Genomic DNA, 6,499 nt, shown 5'->3' with positions numbered 1-6,499 from the left:
GTGGTCTGATACTCCTTCCATGTCAATATTATCGCTTGCACAGTGCTCCTTGGGATGTTTAAAGCTTGGGAAATCTTTTTGTATCCAAATCCGGCTTTAAACTTCTCCACAACAGTATCTCGGACCTGCCTGGTGTGTTCCTTGTTCTTCATGATGCTCTCTGCGCTTTAAACGGACCTCTGAGACTATCACAGAGCAGGTGCATTTATACGGAGACTTGATTACACACAGGTGGATTCTATTTATCATCATTAGTCATTTAGGTCAACATTGGATCATTCAGAGATCCTCACTGAACTTCTGGAGAGAGTTTGCTGCACTGAAAGTAAAGGGGCTGAATAATTTTGCACGCCCAATTTTTCAGTTTTTTATTTGTTAAAAAAGTTTGAAATATCCCAAAAATTTCGTTCCACTTCATGATTGTGTCCCACTTGTTGATTCTTCACAAAAAATTACAGTTTTATATCTTTATGTTTGAAGCCTGAAATGTGGCAAAAGGTCGAAAAGTTCAAGGGGGCCGAATACTTTCGCAAGGCACTGTATATGGAGTACATTGACTGTTCCTTGTAGCATGAAAATATTGTTAGTCAAGTAACAAAATACAATTTGATTACAACAATAATGACCGGACTATTTAGCCCCACTTGAGCATGTCTCAACAACAAAAACCTCGGGTGCGTTCATAGTCAACAACAGAGCCTACTGTTGACACCCAAATGTCAACCAATCGGCATTCCCCAATGCGCCCTGAAACCTGTGCCACGCGGCGACAAAAGTGATGACCACAAACACACCCCAGCAGGTCAGGAAAAAAGACATAAAGCTATGATGTATAAATGAAAACCTTTACCAGAGGATAACAATCATCTCTCAAATATAAAATAGGGACAAGTAGTTAAACAATCACCATTCTCCTGAGTTCACCGTCGCCCAGAAAATATTATATATATATATATATACACACACACACACACACACACACACACACACACACACACACACACACACACACGTGTAAAGCTATCAGCTAGCTGGCAATTAGGCGGCCAGCGAGTAGCTTATCCCTGTCTCGGTATCAGTAATGCTAGCATATATCTCTAACAATAAACAAGCCAGCAAACGTAATAGTAGCTAAAGTTCGCTGAAGTAATATAAACAACATAGTTAGGCTTGAAACCCAGTCAAAAGCCACATAACTATTTAACCAAACCTGACTGGACCTCTCTACGTAAAATAAAAGTATACAGCAAAAATGTAACTACCTGGCTTAGTGTGGATGTATAGTAGCTATAGCTACACCCTTGGAAGCTTAGCGAGCTGGCTAAATAGCACAGCCAACATTAGCTATGATCCAACTTTACCTCGCTAGTCATTATCATGCTAGCCATCTAGCCAGCCAGTCGATCACTTTTAGACTTTTACTCAAGTAGTATTTTATTGGCTGACTTTTATTTCATTTTCTACTAAGGTAACTTTACTTATACTCAAGTATGACATTTGAGTACTTTTTCCACCACTGGTTAATTACGTTTTAGTCATTTAGCAGACGGTCACACTGGTCACCCATGGGAATCGCACCCACAACCCTGGCGACTAAACCACACTGTGCTTCATTTTACATTTCAGTCATTTTGCAGACGCTCTTATCCAGAGCGACTTACAGTTGTGAATGCATACATTTCATTTCATGCATTTTTTTTCTTGTACTGGCACACCGTGGGAATCGAACCCACAACCCTGGCGTTGCACACACCATGCTGGCGTTGATAACACCATGCTCTACCAACTGAGCCACAGGGAAATAGCAGAACCAAATAGCAGAACCAAATTACCTGGTTTGAAGTTGAGATTACAATAATAGTACATGCTGCAAGTGATCAATGCCGTTCGAGATTCTACAGACTACAGCAATTGTGAATATCTCCACAGATCCGCCACAACCTACAGTATGCATGCTATCTTGAACATGCACGCTTTATATGATTAACGTTACATACGATTAAATGTATAGTTACAGTAACCTCAAAATGTGGCCATGGATCTGTTACTTATTTTACGGTTGAATAAAAAGTGTTACATTAGTTTGTAAGATAGGCTATATACTGTATTACAAAAGTAATATTGAATTGTGTTTAGTTGACAACGCAACCAAATATCAACATTTAAAGGATATATTTACTGCTTGGATAGTTCAATCTAAGACACTGGCTTAATTCCATTCTTTAACTTTTATTTTTGGTTGAGTTGCGTTTAGCGTTGACTCAAAACGAATGAATGACAAGAAAACGCACACAACTACCACTATTGTAGTATAGAAGTCAAAATACCTATAGCAATGTTCCTACTTGGACATAATCAAAAACATTGACACCACAGTGATTCTCGTTCTAAGAGGATGCTATAATAAATAGATAATTGCGATTTTCAGATTTATTTGAGTACTGGGAATGTATTTGCCGTGCATATATGCTGATGAATTGAATATGAAACTAAAGTCGTGATTTTTTTTCAAAGGCGTCTGTGTGGCGTCAGCTGCAAACGTTCCACACAGATGTTCAATGAGCGATCGAGTTCTACGAAACTCACTAGGCCTACTCTCATTTTAATAAATTCAAAACCACTACTGTAATGAAAATAAAAGCCAATAAACTGAAAAATTACTGTCAAACTATTATTTTTATTCAATTGTTGAATTAGGTCTATTGTCTTTAATTTTACATTTCATGTCTATTCAAGTGGTTTTGACAAACTTTTATAATGTGGACGGCTGCTATGTCATAATGTACATGATGTCATAATGAAGCATTCTTTTGTTAAAATAAGACAATCCATAGACAGGTCATTGACGCTCTTCCTGAACTGAGGTAGGACCTATAATTAAATGAAATAATCTCAAATACATTACTTTTATCTTATGAGAACTTTATTTGATAAATATCTGTCAGAAAACTGTTATGTTTTGTGATTTGTGACAAAAAAGTTTTGGTTTCAAACTAGGTCTTGTGGTCTTGTGTTTCTGTTTTCAAGAATATATTGTTGAAACTGTATAGTCAAATCCTACGTGTGCAAATGATCTGGAAGTCCAAGTTGAAGGTAGGCCTTAGTCTGTGAATCTTTCATTTTTATGAATTTATGAACATTTTGGCAGGAATTGGAATGTCCTTTGAAAGTGGAAAAACACTAGTTTATAATAACAACTTTGATCAAATTCTATTGAAATATGTCATTTGTTCTATATTCTTATTGTTAAACATGCTTTTTGTTGTTGTTTGCTACTCCACCTTGACTCTCAGCCATGAAAGACAGAGGGAAGTCCAGCTTACCGTTGGCTAGGACACAAGAGACCAGTCAGAACAGTTCTGAGAACAGCCTGACAGACATCCTCAGTGTCCGGAGTGCCAGTGATATTGTCCTACAGCCAATGCCACCAGGGAGAAAGAATAGCCGATCCCACTTCCACACGATGGATGTAACAAAAGAGAGGGCTGACATGGGAAGGCTTCCAATGGCCACTCCACCCGTCAGGCTCCCAATGCTCACTGTGACCTCTCTCACTGTCCAAAAGATCAAAAACACCCTCAAGGTGACTGGCATGCCTCGTCTACAGCTGGAGGGACAGATGGGTAGTAAGCGTCTGGGTCCGGTCAAAACCAAAACTGGAGGGAGCACATTGACCTCCAGCCACAAGCAGGAGCCAGAGGTTAAATCCAGCAGACCACAGACACCAGGAAGCATCCCTAGGAGGCCCAATGTATGCTCCACTGCAGCCAAGACAGTAGCTTCTTTATCTGGGACTCCATGCAGCCAGTCTGAGGTCAGGATCCAGGCCCATCCTCTCCAGAGGTCTAACATCCAGGACCAAAGGCCCCGCTCTCCTCCTGCTCAGGCCAGACGGTCTCTGTCCGACGGCAGCCTCTTGCAGCCGCCATGTTCTCCTGTGGATGTCCTCCAGACTGAGGTCCAGGCCAGCAGGAGCCTGGCTCGACCCAAGACCGGGATAGCTAGGATAACAAGACATACTGATGGCAGCACTCTGAGGTTCCCTAACCAGACCTTAGAACTTATAAACTCCATGGATAGGAGGGAGAGCAACAATACTTTCCCTGTGCTGCCAACCATTGCAGTGTCAGCCTCACCTGCCCAGATGGCCATCCCATTGCCTACCCCAATGGTCATCCATGTGCCTGACCTTCTGGTGCCTACTCCATCTGCTTCTCCGGTTCCTTCCAGCCGAGTGCCTGCCCCACCTGCCTCCCCAGTGCCAGCCCGGCCTGCCAACGCCAGATCACGGCGTGTGTCGAAGACGATCCAACTCTTACAGATCCGGTCTGCTATGCTGGACCAGCAGCTACCAGAACAACTGGGTGACAAACAAAGCATATTACCCTCTGAGCCCCTGTCCTTCAGTAGCACTGAGAGGATGTTCCTCTGTGGTCCACCTTTAGTCTGCCACCCAGCTAACGTAGGTGGAGATGATGGCTGTCACCCCCTGCCCAGACCTACGCCCAGCCACACAGGTCACACCGACCACTCCGCTTTACTGACCAGTAGGAGAGTAGTACAGGTGGGCGAGAAGTGCCCCTTTGAAATCCTCTTGACCCCCGTGGTCCCACTGGCAGAACAGCCTCCTATCAAGCGGTGGCACATGCCCGCCTCCCGTGCCAAGGCCGAGCGGAAATGGAAGAATAGCCAACGAGGGCGCAGGAAGAGAGCGAAGCCCATTCACTGGGACGTAAACTTTAAGTCTGGGCCTTTCTTCCCAGTGTGTGTCTCTCCATCACTGCCCTCGATCTTGGAGGTGGATGAAGAGTCTCTTTCTGAAGAGATGGAGCAAAGCCAGTTGTAGGGGTCGCACACACACACACACACACACACACACACACACACACACACACACACACACACACACACACACACACACACACACCACACACACACACACAATCTTAATTTTTAGTTTTTTTTAACCGTTATTTAAATAGGCAAGTTAGTTAAGAACAAATTCTTATTTACAATGACGGTCTACCCTGGCCAAACCCTAACCCGGACGACACTGGGCCAATTGTGCGCCGCCCTATGGGACCAGTGCCTTAGACCGCTGCGCCAATCGGGAGCCCTATTGAGACCTCATGGCCTCCCATGGACCAGAGAGGATCAGCAAGCATCATCCCAGCATTGCCCTGCCTGTCATCCTAGTACCTCCACTGCCCTTTCAACCCTGCAAGGCAGTAACTGTATCGTTTTTCTTTTGATCTGAAGCCTGACACTGTTCAACACGTCATGTCTCATCCTCCATCTTTTGAATAAAGCTTCCTCTGCATGATTTTATTCTAACATTATCCATGTTTTTTTTGCAACCCTCAAAAACAAATGTTGATCCCCATGTAACGACACGTGATATTCCACAAGGGGGGCACTAAAGGTCTGTAACTAAAGGAGGTTGAACACTTTGTACCTTGAACACCATCTGAGGTACACCATCTTTGTACCTTGAACACTCACTAGCAGAATCTGTCTGCCACAGCTGCTGCGCTAAGGCCAATCTTCTATCACAGAGAGCGCTGACAACCAGAGGTGTTTCCAAAAGCCAACAACACAGAGCAGGTTAGAGAAGCTTCAAACTTAACCACACAGGCACGCACTTACGCACACACACACACAGACACACACACACACACACACACACACACACACACACACACACACACACACACACACACACACACACACACACACACACACAGATCTAGGAGCAGTTGACCTCCACAGAATGTGGACATTAGCCACTAATATCTGACATCAGTATAGTTTATAAAAGTGTATCTGTCTGTCTGTGTCTTTCAGTTTCTGTTTAGACTACATCAAAGATAGAGAAGTTGTGCAGCCACACCATGTTCAATCATGTTACCTAATTAGCTAGCTAGCTAGCTGACAATCTGGTTGACCTGTAGCATATAAACATTTGTTTGCACATGAATGTAAAAAATGATTGATCAAATTCCCCCCTGACACTATTTGACTGGGTTAATAACTTAATATTAAGTTAATATGGACCCATTGTCTTAGACTTGAAATCTTGGATGAGGATTCAAACACAGGGACTCTTATTTCAGCCATAGGGACTTGTGACTCGACTCGACTCAAACATTGGTGACTTTGACTCAACTCAGACTTAGCCATAGGGTCTTGTGAATTGACTGGAACTTATGCTTTAGTGACTCGACTACAACACTGCTGCCATTACATGGCTACTGCTACAACTAACAATTCTAGCAAGGGGCACCCCTTCTTGGATACACTTTTCTGCTGCTCCCTCAAAAGCATTAAGCAGACATTTTGATTATACCTCCCAACTCATAACTCCCTGTTGGGGTGAGTCTATCTACAAATAAACACAGCAAGAGGATTACAACAGCTAACACAGGAAGCTGAAATCCTGGGGTCCGCCTTATGTTCACTCAGTTCTACCACATTTTGAAAAGGTGCTTTTCATCCATGT

Source organism: Salmo salar, chromosome 16 (assembly GCF_965601325.2).
Source record: "Salmo salar chromosome 16, fSalSal1, whole genome shotgun sequence".
Taxonomy (NCBI): Eukaryota; Metazoa; Chordata; class Actinopteri; order Salmoniformes; family Salmonidae; genus Salmo; species Salmo salar.
This window is presented reverse-complemented; position numbering follows the sequence as displayed.